Below are 17,618 nucleotides of genomic sequence, written 5' to 3'. Positions count from 1 at the left end.
GTCGTAGAGTGTTCTTCCTATGTTTTCCTCTAAAAGTTTTATACTGTCTGGCCTTACATTTAGGTCTTTAATCCATTTTGAGTTTGTTTTTGTGTGTGGTGTAGGGAATGTTCTAGTTTCATTCTTTTACCTGTAGCTGTACAGTTTTCCCAGCACCACTTATTGAAGAGGCTGTCTTTCTCCATTGTATATTCTTGCCTCCTTTATCAAAGATATGGTGACCATATGTGTGTGGGTTTATCTCTGGGCTTTCTATCATGTTCCATTGATCTATATTTCTGTTTTTGTGCCAGTACCATACTGTCTTGATTACTGTAGCTCTGTAGTATAGTTTGAAATCAGGGACCCTGATTCCTCCAGCTCCGTTTTTCCTTCTCAAGATTGCTTTGGCTATTCGGGGTCTTTTGTGTTTCCATAAAAATTGTGACTTTTTTTTTTCCTAGTTCTGTAAAAAATGCCATGGGTAGTTTGATAGAGATTGCATTTAATCTGTAGATGGCTTTGGGTAGTAGAGTCATTTTCACAATGTTGATTCTTCCAATCAAAGAACATGGTATATCTCTCCATCTGTTTGTATCATCTTTAATTTCTTTCATCAGTGTCTTATAGTTTTCTGCATACCAGTCTTTCATCTCCTTATGTAGGTTTACCCCTAGGTATTTTATTCTTTTTGTTGTAGTGGTAAATGTGAGGGTATCCTTAATTACTCTTTCAGAGTTTTCATCATTAGTGTATAGGAATGCAAGAGATTTCTGTGCATTAATTGTGTATCCTGTTACTTTACCAAATTCATTGACTAGACCTCGTAATTTTCTGGTAGCATCTTTAGGATTCTCTGTGTATAGTATTATGTCATCTGCAAACAGTGACAGCTTTACTTCTTCTTTTCTGATTTGGATTCCTTTTATTTCTTTTTCTTCTCTGATTTCTGTGACTAAAACTTCCAAAACTATGTTAATTAATAATGGTGAGAGTGGGAAACCTTGTCTTGTTCCTGATCTTAGTGGAAATGGTTTCTGTTTTTCACCATTGAGAAAGATGTAGGCTGTAGGTTTGTCATATATTGCCTTTGTTATGTTGAGATAAGTTCCATGTATGCCTACTTTCTGGAGGGTTATTGTCATAAATGGGTGTGGAATTTTGTCAAAAGCTTTTCCTGCATCTATTGAGATGATCATATGGTTTTTATTCTTTGGTTTGTTAATACGGTGTATCACATTGATTGATTTGAGTACATTGAAGAATCCTTGCATTCCTGGGATAAACCTCACTTGATCATGATGTATGATCCTTTTAATGTGCTGTTGGATTCTGTTTGCTAGTATTTTCTTGAGGATTTTTGCATCTATGTTCATCAGTGATATTGGCCTGTAATTTTCTTTCTTTATGACATCTTTGTCTGGTTTTGGTATCAGGGTGATGGTGGCCTCGTAGAATGAGTTTGGGAGTGTTCCTCCCCCTGCTATGTTTTGGAAGAGTTTGAGAAGGAAGGGTGATAGCTCCTCTCTAAATGTTTGACAGAATTCACCTGTGAAGCCATCTGGTCCTGGACTTTTGTTTGTTGGAAGATTTTTAATCACAGTCTCAATTTCAGTGCTTGTGATTGGTCTGTTTATATTTTCTATTTCTTTCTGGATTAGTCTCAGATGGTTGTGCTTTTCTAAGAATGTGTCCATTTCTTCCAGGTTGTCCATTTTATTGGCATATAGTTGCTTGTAGTAATCGCTCATGATCCTTTGTATTTCTGCAGTGTCAGTTGTTACTTCTCCTTTTTCATTTCTAATTCTATTGATTTGAGTCTTCTCTCTTTTTTTCTTGATGAGTCTGGCTAATGGTTTGTCAATTTTGTTTATGTTCTCAAAGAACCAGCTTTCAGTTTTATTGATCTTTGCTCTCATTTCCTTCATTTATTTTCCATTTATTTCTGATCTGATCTTTATGATTTCTTTCCTTCTGCTAACTTAGGGGGGTTTTTTGCTCTTCTTTCTCTAATTGCTTTAGGTGTAAGGTTAGTTTGTTTATTTGAGATGTTTCTTGTTTCTTGAGGTAGGATTGTATTGCTATAAACTTCCCTATTAGAACTGCTTTTGCTGCATCCCATAGGTTTTGGGTCGTCGTGTTTTCATTGTCATTTGTTTCTAGGTATTTTTTGATTTCCTCTTTGATTTCTTCAGCAGTCTCTTGGTTATTAAGTAGTGTATTGTTTACAGTTTTTTTCCTGTAGTTGATATCTAGTCTCATAGCGTTGTGTTTGGAAAAGATACTTGATACAATTTCAGTTTTCTTAAATTTAGCAAGGCTTGATTTGTGACCCAAGATATGATCTATCCTGGAGAATGTTCCATGAGCACTTAAGAAGAAAGTGTATTCTGTTGTTTTTGGATGGAATGTCCTATAGATATCAATTAAGTCCATTCTGTTTAATGTGTCATTTAAAGCTTGTTTTTCCTTATTTATTTTCATTTTGGATGATACGTCCATTGGTGAAAGTGGGGTGTTAAAGTCCCCTACTATGATTGTGTTACCATCAATTTCTACTTTTATGGTTGTTAGCATTTGCCTTATGTATTGAGGTGCTCCTGTGTTGGGTGCATAAATATTTACAATTACTGTATCTTCTTCTTGGATTGATCCCTTGATCATTATGTAGTGTCCTTCTTTGTCTCTTGTAATAGTCTTTATTTTAAATTCTATTTTGTCTGATATGAGAATTGCTACTCCAGTTTTCTTTTGATTTTCATTTGCATGGAATATCTTTTTCCATCCCCTCACTTTCAGTCTGTATGTGTCCCTAGGTGTGAAGTGGGTCTCTTGTAAACAGCATATATACGGGTATTGTTTTTGTATCCATCAGCCAGTCTATGTCTTTTGGTTGGAGCATTTAATCCATTTACTTATCGATATGTATGCTCCTGTTACCATTTTCTTCATTGTTTTGTGTTTGTTATTGTAGGTTTTTCCCTTCTTTTGTGTTTCCTGCCTAGAGAAGTTCCTTTAGCATTTGTTGTAAAGCTGGTTTGGTGGTGCTGAATTCTCTTAGCTTTTGCTTGTCTGTAAAGGTTTTAATTTCTCCATCGAATCTGAATGAGATCCTTGCTGGGTAGAGTAATCTTGGTTGTAGGTTCTTTCCTTTCATCACTTTAAATATGTCTTGCCACTCCCTTCGGGCTTGCAGAGTTTCTGCTGAAAGATCAGCTGTTAACCTTATGGGGATTCCCTTTTATGTTAATTGTTGCTTTTCCCTTGCTGCTTTTAATATTTTTTCTTTGTATTTAATTTTTGATAGTTTGATTAATATGTGTCTTGGCATGTTTCTCCTTGGATTTATCCTGTATGGGACTCTGCACTTCCTGGACTTGATTAACTATTTCCTTTCCCATATTAGGGAAGTTTTCAACTACAATCTCTTCAAATATTTTCTAAGTACCTTTCTTTTTTATTTTTTTTTTGCGGTACACAGGCCTCTCACTGTTGTGGCCTCTCCCGTTGCGGAGTACAGGCTCGGGACGCGCAGACTTAACGGCCATGGCTCCTAGGCCCAGCCGCTCCGCGGCATGTGGGATCTTCCCGGACCCGGGCATGAACCCGTGTCCCCTGCATCGGCAGGCGGACTCCCAACCACTGCGCCACCAGGGAAGCCCAGTATCTTTCTTTTTCTCTTCTTCTTCTGGAACCCCTAAAATTCGAATGTTGGTGTGTTTAATGTTGTCCCAGAGGTCTCTGAGACTGTCCTCAATTCTTTTCATTCTTTTCCCTTTATTCTGCTCTGTGGTATTTATTTCCACTATTTATCTTCCAGGTCACTTATCCGTACTTCTGCCTCAGTTATTCTGCTATTGATTCCTTCTAGAGAATTTTTAATTTCATTTATTGTGTTGTTCATCATTGTTTTTTTGCTCTTTAGTTCTTCCAGTTCCTTGTAAAATGTTTCTTGTATTTTCTCCATTGTATTTCCAAGATTTTGCATCATCTTTACTATCATTACTCTGAATTCTTTTTCAGGTAGACTGCCTATTTCCTCTTCATTTGTTTGGTCTGATGGGTTTTTACCTTGCTCCTTCATCTGCTGTGTATTTCTCTGTCTTCTTATTTTGCTTTACTTACTGTGTTTGGGGTCTCCTTTTTGCAGGCTGCAGGTTCATATTTCCCATTGTTTTTGGTGTCTGCCCCCAGAGACCAAGGCTTATTCAGTGGGTTGTGTAGGCTTCCCGGTGGAGGGGACTGGTGCCTCTGTTCTGGTGGATGAGGCTGGATCTTGTCTTTCTGGTGGGCAGGACTGTGTCTGGTGGTGTGTTTTGGGATATCTGTGATCTTATGATTTTAGGCAGCCTCTCTGCTAATGGGTGGAGTTGTGTTCCTGACTTGCTAGTTGTTTGGTATAGGGTGTCCAGCAGTGTAGCTTGGTGGTTGTTGAGTGGAGCTGGGTCTTTGCATTGAGGGAGATCTCTGAGAGATTTTCGCCATTTGATATTATGTGGAGCTGGGAGGTCTCTTGTGGACCAGTATCCTGAACTTGGCTCTCCCACCTCAGAGGCTCGGGCCTGACCCCTGGCCAGAACACCAAGACCCTGTCAGCCACACGGCTCAGAAGAAAAGGGAGAAAAAAAGAAAGAAAAGCTTTAAAAAAATAAAGTTATTAAAGTAAAAATAAAAAAATATTAAAAATAAAGAAAATTAAAAAGTAATAAAAAAAGAAAGAAAGAAGAGAGCAACCAAACCAAAAAACTAACCCACCAATTATAACAAGTGCTAAAAACTATACTAAAAAAAAAAAAAATAGAACCCTAGGACAAATGGTAAAAGCAAAGCTATACAGACAACATTACACAAAGAAGCATATACATACACACTGACAAAAAGAGAAAAAGGGAAAAAATATATATATCGTTGTTCCCAAAGTCCACCTCCTCAATTTGGGATGATTTGTTGCCTATTCAGGTATTCCACAGCTGCAGGGTACAGGTTGATTGTGGAGATTTAATCCGCTGCTCCTGAGGCTGCTGGGAGAGATTTCCCTTTCTCTTCTTTGTTCGCACAGCTCCTGGGGTTCAGCTTTGGATTTGGCCCCGCCTCTGCGTGTAAGTCGCCGGAGGGCGTCTGTTCTTCGCTGAGACAGAACGGGGTTAAAGGAGCCGCTGCTTCGGGGGCTCTGGCTCACTCAGGCCGGGGGGAGGGAGGGGTACGGATGCGGGGCGAGCCTGTGGCGGCAGAAGCCGGCGTGACGTTGCACCAGCCTGAGGCGCGCCGTGCGTTCTCCCGGGGAAGTTGTCCCTGGATCACGGGACGCTGGCAGTGGCTGGCTGCACAGGCTCCCGGGAGGGGGGGTGTGGAGAGTGACCTGTGCTCGCACACAGACTTCTTGGTGGCTGCAGCAGTGGCCTTAGCATCTCATGCCCGTCTCTGGGGTCCGTGCTGATAGCCGCGGCTCACGCCCGTCTCTGGAGCTCATTTAGGCGGTGCTCTGAATCCCCCTCTCCTCGCGCACCCTGAAACAATGGTCTCTTGCCTCTTAGGCAGCTCCAGACTTTTTCCGCCGACTCCATCCCGGCTAGCTGTGATGCACTAGCCCCCCTCAGGCTGTATTCACACAGCCAACTCCAGTCCTTTCCGCTTTCTGTTTTTTAATAACAGAAATTTCATTCACATGAGGATCTCTGATACACAGAACCTTAACCAAGTCAGATGATGCTTTCATTTGGCTGCAATATAAAGAAAACTAAAGCAAAGATGCCCCTCAATTAGGAATGTATATTATAAAACCTGATCGTTGTGTCCCAATGGGCTTAAAAGGACTTTAAGTCCAGTTCCCAGATCTTAATATATAGATACTATACAGATAATCAGACTAGACTGATTCCTGACCCTTGATGTGGTCACATCTCTCCCCTGAACACAGAGGTCTTCAAAGGGGCCCATTGGTGGAGGTTTTCAGTGAGGCAGGGGCAAGGACATTGGTTGAATAATTTCAGTCTCAGTGGAGCTGTTCATCCCAGCTGAGCTTTGTGAGTGTTGGACTGATGTGTGTGTTATATGCGGGGAGGGTGTGAGCTTCAAAGGCTGTAAAACACAGTATGTAGTATCTTACATCACTTCTCAAATCTGTGTGAATTCAGATTTCTCTCTGACAAAACCTTCCCATTAAAATGGGAAGTTCAAAAGTACAGTGGGGTTTAGATTGACTATTCAACAAATAAACATCCCTGTGAATGAAAAAGTCAAAAAACACTTGATAAAAATGCTAGTCCTAAGAATCGGATACAAATCTCTGTCATTTATGAGATATCATTTATCCATCAACTATAATGTAACTTCTTCCTTCTATTCATTTCCTCTTAGCCTGTATGTTAGCTGATTATTATCATTATATCTTTGTTAGCCTTAACTCCAGGATCTGCAATAAAGGTCTTGTGAAATGAAATAGCCCAATTTGTCATGCTCTGGAATTTGCCTGGTTCACAGAGTCTTGGAATTAAACATATAATTGAAACGCTCCTTTGTCTAAACTTCATCCACAGTCATAAAATAGAGAACAGAGGAAGGGTTGCAACTATGGTGTTTCATCTGAAATCAAAATACTAAACATATTCTACAGTTCAAAAGGCTCCTTGAGTAGATAGCCTATCACATCTATGCCAAGCCATAACTATGGTTAAATAACTAGTTCTCATTGCTAATCTGTAGGATAGTTTATTAATCACAGAAAGAGTAATCAGTTAACCTAACCAAGAAGTTGGTGTTGGATATCATACTTCTGCTGTATTGTAATCATTCAGCATTTTCAACAGCTCTACAGACACTCCATTCCTGACACGGTCTTTTCTCAAAAGATAAGCATTCCTGAAAGAGTAGATTGAGAGAAAATACAAAGCATTTAGAAAAAACATTTCCCCTGACATGACTTTCATGAAAATAAAGAGTCTGCCTTAGAAAATTTAAAAGTAAAAGAAAAAAAATACAAAAAGAAAGGAAGAACAATAACAACAACAAAAATCAACCATGGTTGTGGGTTTCTAGCAGCTAAAAAATAATCATAATAAACCAATCTGGAGACCTGGGTTGGAAGACTAGGTGGGTCATTGAACCATTCATAGGTAGGATGGGAGGAGGAGGCAAGTGTCTAGATTGTTAAGGTCATTCAAAACTGGAAAGTTCTATGACGTAAACATCTTAGATTAACTTTAGCCCTTTCATTTGGGGCCAGGTCATCATTGGCGCTTGCAGCTCAGCCTAGTTGAGAACGGTCTGTTTTCTTGAGAGCAGCTGCCCTCTAGCCTCATCCTTAGAAGTAACAAGTAACAAATAACATGAATCCTGCTGCTTCCATGTGTCCACTAACAAACTTTGATTCTGAGTACTTTATTTTGTCAGCTTAACACCAGGTCTTACATTTTAATATGTAAACAATTTAAAAAGATAGTAATATTGAGAGTCCCTGGATGTCTAAAATATGGCCTCCAGTGACATGTTTGGTGACTCCATTTGGTAATTTTTTTTTTTTTTTTTGGCGGTACACAGGCCTATCACTGTTGTGGCCTCTCCCGTTGCGGAGCGCAGGCTCAGCGGCCATGGCTCACGGGCCTCATCTGCTCTGCGGCATGCGGGATCTTCCCGGACCGGGGCACGAACCCGTGTCCCCTGCATCAGCAGGCGGACTCTCAACCACTGCGCCACCAGGGAAGCCCTAATGAAGTGATTTTTTGAAACAAACTTTAGAATTTTATCAACTAGGAAACAGAAGTCTCTTCAGATTTATGTGTATTTATTTACTCTTTAAGGCAAGATGAGTAATTACTGCCCCATCTTCTATTCTCAGCACTCTCTGATTTTAGTAGCTACTGATTTTGCTGAAAGCTGGAGAAGTCAAGCACATTTGTAATTAGCTCTTCTGGGCAAATAACCTTGTAAAACAAAAGATTTTACTCCAGTTGGTTATAAACTTGCTAGATTTGAGTGGGATGTTATATGTATATTGGCCTCCTTAACTCTACTAAGGAAAATTATTCTGGGGGGTAAAAAAAAATACTTTGAAACCAGAATGCAAGGAGAATTGCGAGCAGTCATTTCACTCCCCCATGTTGCTGGTGACCAAATGTTCTGAAGGGAGAATAGTTAAAAGCAGTGTCTCCCTGACTGTGAGAATTGATTCACTTGCTCAGGATGGTATGGAAGCCCAGAGAGGCTGAAGACTCAAGACTCTAAAGGTCTTGCCTCATGAGAAAACTTGGACCAAAAAATCTTGCTTGGCTTTGAGCTACATTCGAAGGGATGTTTTTCAAATTACTGGGATGAAATCTGACTGAGAGTGATGATTCTTTAGGGTTTAAGAACACAAACCTTTTCCTTGGTTGTTTCTTTTCTCTCTCTTATTCCGCTTGCATCACTTAAGCTTCCTTTCTCTCCAAATATGCAGTAAAGACAGGGGAAAGGATAAAAAGCAAATTCACCAATTGCGTATTTTTTGTTGTTGAGATGCTTTCAAACTACATTTTTTTTTTTGTTCCCAAATATTTTCAAGGCCAAGAGGCTAAAGGACCCTGAGTGAGAGATCCCGAGTGAGCTCAAAGATTTAGAGCATCCAACAAATTAAACTCCTTCCTTTAGCATGTGTATTAGAATCTTGGAGTCTTTAATATAATTTAAAGCAATTGTCCCTGTAGGGAGGTCTAACATTTTGCACAATAACGTTAAAATAGTTGACCTGCCTGAGGAAACTAGAAGAATTTCAAGGGTACATTTCAAGACTCTGTTTCTGTTGATAATAGTGTTCCAGAATTTATATTTATTAATATTGCTTTATTTTGGTCAGACTCCCACAGGAAATCCTGAGGAGTGTATGTTTCTGGCATATTTTATCTTAGATAGTTCCATCCCTTTGGTCTTGCATCCTGATTGCTAGACTGAAGAGTACCTTTGTAAGCCTCTACTCTTTAATAGAGCTGAGGATGACAGCAAGCAGGAACTTCAACACTCTAGGAAGACAATCTATCTGCTTTCTCCGGTTATCATTAAAATGTCTTTTAGACGTAGGTCATAACTGGAAACCTATAAATGATGTCTGTGTAGTGAGCACTTCCCACAGAGCTGGAGTCCCAAGCGATTAAAATTTATCACATTGTTCTTATGGTTACAAATGCTCCTGATATGTGTCATTACTTAGAAAGTACTATTCATAACATTTTGATTTCAGTCCAAATAGTTTTTTTTTTTTCCCTGAATTTCCCATAAAATGCTCTTGATCTTTTCTTCAGAGGTCTAATCCGCTTTTCCTTTGAAAGAACAAAGAAAAGGGGTTGATTGTTCTCTAGTTTAAATTTTGTTTAGTGTGATATATTTATTGCCTGGTGGGATGCAGCTAATTTTCCACTAGCTTTTCCGAGAAAGTTATTAGGATAGAATTTAATCCTGTTTACCGTATGGGCCCTAAGCTCTTTCATGAATTACAAGTTATGGTGTTTAGTATGTAGCTCTATTAAAATGATATGTAACTACGAGTCCTCATATTTGAGCAGTGCTTTGTTTTTCAAAAATGCATGCTTTGACTGTACAAATTTGCCCTTTGCTTACATGACACAGTATACACTGAAATGCTTTCGAGTGAGCTCTTAATATGGGAGGGGTTTGTTAGAACACAGGATAACAAGGTGGCCTCTCATTTAGTCTCCTGGAGAGCTAAAGATCTAAAGTTCTTTCAATATGATTTTCTAACCCTCATGCATTTTCCATACCTCTGAGAATTTATACATTAAGGCAAAATGTTAGTACAGAGTACCCTCAGATATTTATCTCTTATGAGGTATTTTACCTGGAAAGCAGTGAATTGAACTGGCTTGTATTTATTGAAAAAGAAGCCTGTGCAGACAGCATACCACCTGCTTTTCTGCCTACATGTTTATTTCCTGAAAACTTGAGACAACCCTGGCTGGACAAGTCTGCTTTGAGCTTTTGTAACTGATTTCTAAATCCTGGAACTAAGAGTACCTTGTACTAATATTGAAATATCAGGAAAGGAAAGAAAGTGAGATACGAATGGAATTGAACACCAAGATTTCTTTTAATCTAAAAGATAATTTATTATTGACTCACATCTCCAATATTTCAAGTGAGAACAAATTTCATGAAAGGTGTGATCTGAGCTTTTGCTCCATTTCTTTGTGATTCTCTGGACTCAGTGCTCCTCTCCTAAACCCCTCTGACTTTGGTTGCCTCATCCTTGGATGGCTTCCTTCATGGCTACAAGATGGCTGTCTATAGCAATATGGGCTATACCCACTTCTTTGTTCACTTTCAAGGATTGTATCCCTTCCACAGTCATCCAAACCTGATCCCTTAACTTTGGGATGATTATATAACACCAGGAGTTTTTAACTAAGGAATATATCAAAACTTTTATCATGATTTGGACTGCTGGTTATGAGAATTTCAACACCATCTAACCTTCTAATTTAGCTGACTAATATATACACTATTGTACTATAATTTAACATTCTACTTCGTACATTTTAATGTGATTTGACATCACAAGGGATATTATAAAGGTGATGCAAATTTTTACCTTATAGTTTTAGAAATAAATTAAAGAAGAAAAGGTGAGCTTCTTCACTTAGAATTCTGGAGTCAAGAATATTTGGGGCTTAAGTAGGCAAATGGCCAGATGTAGGATTTTTTTTTATATTCAAAACAAAATGTACTAGTTCTTTCCATCGCTGACATAGTTGGCTCCGTGGAACTTTTGGAGCAAATCTCTTTTTGTATAATTATCTTGCCGTTTAGAGTCCTTTTGCGGTGGGAAAAACAGCCAGCTGGTGGCTAGCAAAAACGAAGTAGAGGGGGTGTTGATAGGAAAACAAAAAAAGGATCATAGAATTGATTTTATGAATCTTATGAAAACAAACTCCAAGAGACTAACTTATTTTGTCATATGGGTATCTTAAAATATCAAATATTCTTGGAAACAAGGGAGCTATTGGCTGGGGCTTGACAAGCATTTGTTATCTGGAGAGTTTTCATTGTACATTAAAAGACTGAAAAGAGACAATGATACATAAAAGATACCAACACAAAATTTCTGATTATAATGGAATTTTACAGCTAATGTAATTTCAAACTGTTTTGATCAGGGTTTTATGTGTATCTGTTGTCATTCATTTTGCCTGTTTATATTGAGAATTATATTTAAATGGCATGTCTGTAGGCAAGACGGCCCAATAACCAGAAAACAAGCCATGTCTCTTAGATACCTACACATCAAAATTTAATTTTCTAATCAATCAACCAGCTACTTTGTCTATGTGATAACAGATGCTAGTTTAGTGTCATTGTTTTCTCTTTTGCAATATCACTAAATTTTCTGAAATACTTGATTGCTTTGGAAGATATTCATACCAGAAAAACATTTAAATATTCTAAACATGCTTAGAATAGTAGAATACCAGATTCAGACAGGACCACAAAGATCTAGATATAAATCCAACGTGAAAATCACCTCTCCAGCCTCTCCAACAGGTGAGAGGTGCTGGCCTCCTGAAGCAGCCCATTCTGTCTAAACAGGATTAAATATAAGCAAGTCCATCCTCATACGGAAGCTTCTATAGATTGGTCTTTGTATACATATGACAGCAGAGAGAATAAACCTTTTCCTCTTCAATAATAAAACTCTTCTTTCTTCCAGATAAAACATCTTGTGCCCCTGTAGTTTTTCTTCCTTTGACATGATTTTATATCCTCTCACCAAGCACATCTTTGGTTTCTGAAAGCATACTTTCTTAAAGTGGGGTGCCTAGATATGAACTCAGGATTTGAAAAGAAGTTTTGACCACTGTGGAATGTTGAGTGGGGTTATCACATCTTCCTTAGCCTGGAAAGTTTGCTCCAAAATTGACCTAAACCCTATTAGACTTATGACAGCCTCACCACTCTGTTGACCTGTATTGAACTCACTATTACCTAAAAGCCCTAGGCCATTTTCTTCCCAGCATTTTCAATACAAACTATTTTCCCAGTTGGTTTTCTGAACCCAGGTACAGGAATGTGTATTTATTGTTTGTTCCTATCAAAATTCATTCTGTGAGACTCAGCCAATTTGTTCAGCTTGTCAAGCTCATTTGGAGCCTGAGGTTGTCATCATCAGAGGCAGTAAAACCCCAGCATATTTGACAAGATACCTGCCAAAACATTGAAAACAATATCTGGAAGGCATGGCCTTCCAACATGTTAAAGTCTAGCCCCTAATCCAGCAGTCCACAACCTCTTTGGCACCAGGGACCAGTTTCATAGGACCCCTGCCCTAATCCATTCTTGCTGAAGTTTAAATCCTTTCCCAGGTAAGGCAAGATCTCAAATAGGCCATGATTAAAAAATGGCTTTATTCTTTCAAGTCACATCCTTGATAACAAATAGCACTTTATTTTAAGTAAGAATAGTATGCCTAGCAAAGTAAAAATAATCCAGGGAAACACAATGAATCAAAGTCATTTATTATGACCTATACCTCCTTTTGGTTATTTATCTGGTCTTTATACAAAAGTGTTGATGATGAAACTCAGATTGTGTTTACCAGAGTTAGATTTTTGTCTTTCTTCAACTTCACCTAAAGTGAGGACAGGATTAAGCAAAGGACAGTGAAATCCCTTATTAAATAAAAATGAAACCAAAGCAAAATCTCCAAGTCAAATAGAATTTTTCTGTCTAACAGCTTTCAAAATACGCTTGCTGGACTATGGTTCCCTTAGGATTTATGTTATTGTTCAGTAGACACTATGAAATAACAAAAATCATGCTGTTGGTAAAACATAATGATTACCATAACCTACCCCAGAAGCAGACACACACTAATCATACAGAAAGAAGTCTTGGCGTTCAACTTTAAAGTGTACCATCATCAAAATGCTTGAACAGTCATATGTGTAGGAGTGATGGGTCTTGCCCATATTTATGAGCCGCCTTAAATCCTTTCTGGAGCGAAGAGACAAGTAAATAAAAGACACAGTCACATATTTAATGAGGAGGGAGAGAGAAGTCTAAATTGGTATGCAGTCATTGCTCTCACAAGCAATTTAATTTTCTAAACGTTATACTGAAATGTTTAGATGCCTCCTTTCAGCCAACAACCCCAATGTAGGAGACATGCTGTATCTCCAATGTCATAGATACATAGAACATTGTTAAACAAAAATACTGTAATGAAATAGCTTTTTTAATGATCTATTACCCTTAAGTTTTTAAATGAATGTAAACACGCCACCTGCCATCCACAGGGTGATTCCTGATTGTCTTCACGGGATATGCCTTCTTCTGTGACTCCAGGAAGAATTCCATGCTGCTGAGTCAGAGCTCAATATCTTTGGTTTAGTTTAGATGGGATTTGCACGGGGATAATACGATTCCATCTGCATTTTTTCCCCACTTACAAATTAAACAGGAAACACATATGTACTATATATGTGATATAAATATATCTGGTTTTATTTAATTTTCTCCTCTCTAACCCAAACCGTGCCTCCTTTTCTCTTTTCATTTTTGCAGAAAAGAATCATCAGAAACTAATAATTTATTTGAAAGTTTGTTGGAAGCCATTTTATTATATGACTCTTTGAGCAGAAATGTCCTTTTCATTAGAGACAATTCTTTGTTCAGTTGCTTGTTGTTTTTAACGAAGTGGCATAAATTAACCCAGTCACAGGATAAACAGATACTCATTTGTAGGGTAATCCTGTTTTAAATCCTGTTTATCCCCTGTATAGCAAAGACTGGATCCTTAGCCTAACCCTCTCGGCACCCCTCCCGGTGCTCCCAGCCTTACACACTAGTCTCCAACGAGACTCAAATGAGTAGCATGGCCAGATTTAGCAAACAAACTTACAGCATGCCCAGTCAAATTTGAGTTTCAGATAAACAACCAAGAATGTGTTAGTATAAGTATGTTCCAAATATTGTATAGGATATACTTATACTGAAACACTCTTGGTTGTTTATCTGAAACTCTTTAACTGGATGCCCTGAATTTCATCTGGCAATCCTACAAACACATCTTCTATGTTTTTGTTTCAAGTCATTTTGTGCAGATTTTCCCTTCCATCTCAGATGACCTACTGTGCCTTGTCAACATGGGAGATATGGCTCAACTGGCTTTTTCTCCTTTTCCATAAAATCTTAGCTGACCTGCTCCATTCCAGCTTCAGCAGAGTTGATCATCCCCTTCTTTGGGCTGAGACTGTGTCTTGAGTATTATTGAGTCACAAGCTATATCTCACCAGAGACGTATAGACATACACACAGATACATTTGTGTGTGTCTGGTGGTAGGGTCTCTGGCACACAAGGTGCTTTACTCATCTGTATCCCCAGTGCTAGAAGATAGAAGGAGAGCTTCTGGGTAGGAGTAAGAGCAGAGGGTTGGAGCCAAAGAAAACTGTGTTTGAATCTTGGCCTCTGCCACTCTGCAGCTGAGATTGTGGATGACACATTTACTCTCAGGGTCTAAAATTTCTCATCTACATTTTAAAAAAATAACACATCCCTGGCCAAGAAATTGTTGAAAATTAAATGAAGGTGTTTATATATAAGTGACCTGTCACCAAGCATAGGGTCATCTAAATAGTTACCTTCTAGGCCTTCCCTGGTGGCGCAGTGGTTGAGAGTCCGCCTGCTGATGCAGGGGACACGGGTTCATGTCCCGGTCCGGGAAGATCCCACATGCCGCGGAGCAGCTGGGCTCGTGAGCCATGGCCACTGAGCCTCTGCGTCCGCAGCCTGTGCTCCGCAACGGGAGAGGCCACAGCAGTGAGAGGCCCGCGTACTGCAAAAAAATAAAAATAAAATAAAATAAATAGTTACTTTCTAATCCCACTCTCCTTGTTGAACTAAAAAGTCCTTTCAGAGGTACAATGTCTTTCCTTTCCTGGTAATCTAGAAAGAATTTCAATCTTCAAATTAAGTTTTAAATTTTGTCTGATTATGGCCTCATACACTCAACTTTTAATATTTTCATTGTTTTGCCCACTTATCCCCAAATTCGGATTGAATGCCTTGTTCTTCCTTTACAGTCAAATAGCACTTCCAATCAGACCATATAAAACAAGAAAAACTCTGCTCCCAAAAGCTTGCAAAGCAAGAGAGTTTCTAAAAATTACTCTTGTCTCATCTGTCTGACTCACATTTATCTAAAAATAAAAGGAAAACTAGGAGAAAAAATAAACGAACAGAGGATAACGTGCAGCTTCATGTCTCTAAGTCAGATAACGAGATAATTTTTCTGCATGCTCTATGTTTCACTTTACTTTCCAAAATGACCTTTCCACCCCTTAGTCCTATCACTAGAATATAAATCCATTAATGAGGAATCTTTTCTTTCCCTGTCCTTTTTCATATCAATCTCAGCAGGATGCTAGACTGTTCTTTTGAGTTCATTCACTTTATTGCCATTAAAAAGAAAATATAGTCTGGAGACGGCCTGACTCCAAATGGTTAAGCACAAGATGAAGAAATAAATTCCTGAGTTTCTAGCTTTCATATACCACTGATTTTCTATGCAAAACTTAAGGAAAATCCCAAAACTCATTTTTTAATCTGTGAAATGCGTCAGTCATTTAAAAATATCTCTTTCACATATGCCATTTTTTATAGCAGAAAATAAAAAGATCTTAAAATACTGGTGTTTACAGTTAATGGTTTTCAAACTATGCTTGCCTGACTACAGGTACCATAGGATTTAACTCTATTGCTCTTTAGATGCTCTGAAATATAATAATTATATTGGTAAGATGTGACGATGACCATAACTTTCCCCAGAAGTACATACATTCTAATCTAACTTTCAAAGCTAAAGCTAAAGAAACCAGAGGAATCACTGAGAAAAATACGTAGGGAACCTCGGAGTAAATTGACAGACAACCTAGGAGATACAACCAACCTATATAGGTTGGTGCCAATTCATTTAACCGTTTACTTATTCATTCATCAAATGTTTAGTAAGCATATACTATAAGCAAAGCTCTGTGACAGACTTTTTCTGAGGTTCATTTCCTCGATTTCCTAATGACACTGGGGCTGTACTAGTAAAATGTATAACTCAGGGGTTAATAGCTTAATGTCCCTAAGTTAATCCTTTAATGATTTTATTAACATTAACATCTCACATCTAGGTAAATTTCTTTCAATGAAGAAAGGGGAAGATCTTGAGATAACAAAACCTTACCATGAGGATCTCATCAGGGTACCTTGCAGATCCAGTACAGGTAACCCTGTGGCTTGGAAAAGTCTCTGAAACCAGCCTGAAGCACCTTGTCTGTTAGAAGTGCTATCAATTATACGACACACATGGACCACAAAAGTACGACCTCACATCCTTGTGCTAAAAGAGTAATCCTAATGAAAATCAGGCACGCAATCTAAAAAATAAAATACACTTGCTTGAATTTTTCGTAATAAGCATGTATATTTTGTAAAAACGTTTCTAAAGAGGAAAAAGAAGAGAAGGAAGGAAGGAAGGAAGGAAGGAAGGAAGGAAGGAAGGGAGGAAGGAAAGAAGGGAAGGAGGGGGGCAGGGAGGAAGGAAGGGTATGTGATTTAATTTTTTAAAATTGATACCCATAGGAGGCTGTGGCTGGCAAGACTAAGGAGCACAACACAATGCCTCGAAAACATCATGATTTCTGAACCCAGACACTTGATATCTGAATCTTGCAGCCATAGAAGTTAGTATAGGCACTTTGGATCAGCTTCCATCTTCCTCATAGCTCCTCAAGAATTCACTTTGGGTTCTGACACAGAATACTGAAGAGGGAAAATAACTCCCTCCTGCTTCAGAAAAACAGCCAAGAGGATTCTCAGAGCTTTCTGTACTGATGGGAAATAATCATTCTTGACCTCGTTCTCTCTCCCTCCAGAGGCTCATGGCTCTTTGTAGACACAACTAGAGAGATTGAACAGCTTCTCCCATATTTCCAGGTCAAGGGGGCAAGGCTAGAGTTGTTCAGATATTTACTAAATGCCTAATAAGCACAAAACATAGTACTTGGCACTCTACAGGTCCAAAAAAATAAAAGATATGGTTCCCACTGGAGAAAGAAAAAATATACGTAAGCAAAAAGTAGATGACAAATTAGCCGCGAAACAGGAGATTTCACAAGGTTATTGCTAAAGGCAAATGTACACAACATGAGAGCTCTCTTGACCAATGTATTAAATATGCACTGCTTTCTTTAAAAGTGGATCTATCAACATCTGTCAAATGCATGCAGCGCACACACACATATATATACACATGCACAATTGCCAGTCTGTTAGAATAAAATTTTTTAAAAATCAGAAGTTATAAAAATATACAAAGTTTAAACAATTACAGGGAGAGCACAGATTCAGAAGAGATGGCATTTACTGAGCAATTTTACTGCGCCAGGTACTGTGCTAAGTGTTCTAAATGCATTTGCTCAATTAATTCTTGCAACAAATGAATGTGATATAGATTATTACCATTTAATATTTGAGGAAACCAAGACTTAGAAAGGTTTAAGTAATTTGTCTGAGATGTCACAACTAATCTCATGTTTCTGAAGCATTTGATGATACGTTAGAAAATTAGTGTGTTCTCCATTGTACAAACACAACATGACTCTATTCTTA

At 38.4% G+C, this 17,618-nt stretch overlaps 1 long non-coding RNA gene across 1 annotated transcript in view; it reads right to left on the bottom strand.

Moving 5' to 3' along the window:
- Positions 1-6,797: 6,797 nt before the first annotated feature.
- Positions 6,798-17,618, bottom strand: part of LOC132437262 (uncharacterized) — a 49,287-nt gene continuing 38,466 nt past the window's right edge. The window contains exons 2-3 of the long non-coding RNA XR_009521991.1: positions 14,600-14,793; positions 6,798-6,837 (exon numbers count right to left, since the gene is read on the bottom strand). This is a non-coding gene — a long non-coding RNA (uncharacterized lncRNA). The remainder of the gene's footprint in view (positions 6,838-14,599; positions 14,794-17,618) is intronic.

Source organism: Delphinus delphis, chromosome 14 (assembly GCF_949987515.2).
Source record: "Delphinus delphis chromosome 14, mDelDel1.2, whole genome shotgun sequence".
In the NCBI taxonomy this organism is placed as follows: Eukaryota; Metazoa; Chordata; class Mammalia; order Artiodactyla; family Delphinidae; genus Delphinus; species Delphinus delphis.
The sequence above is the reverse complement of the archived record's forward strand: the minus strand, read 5'-3'. Positions and strand labels throughout refer to the sequence as shown.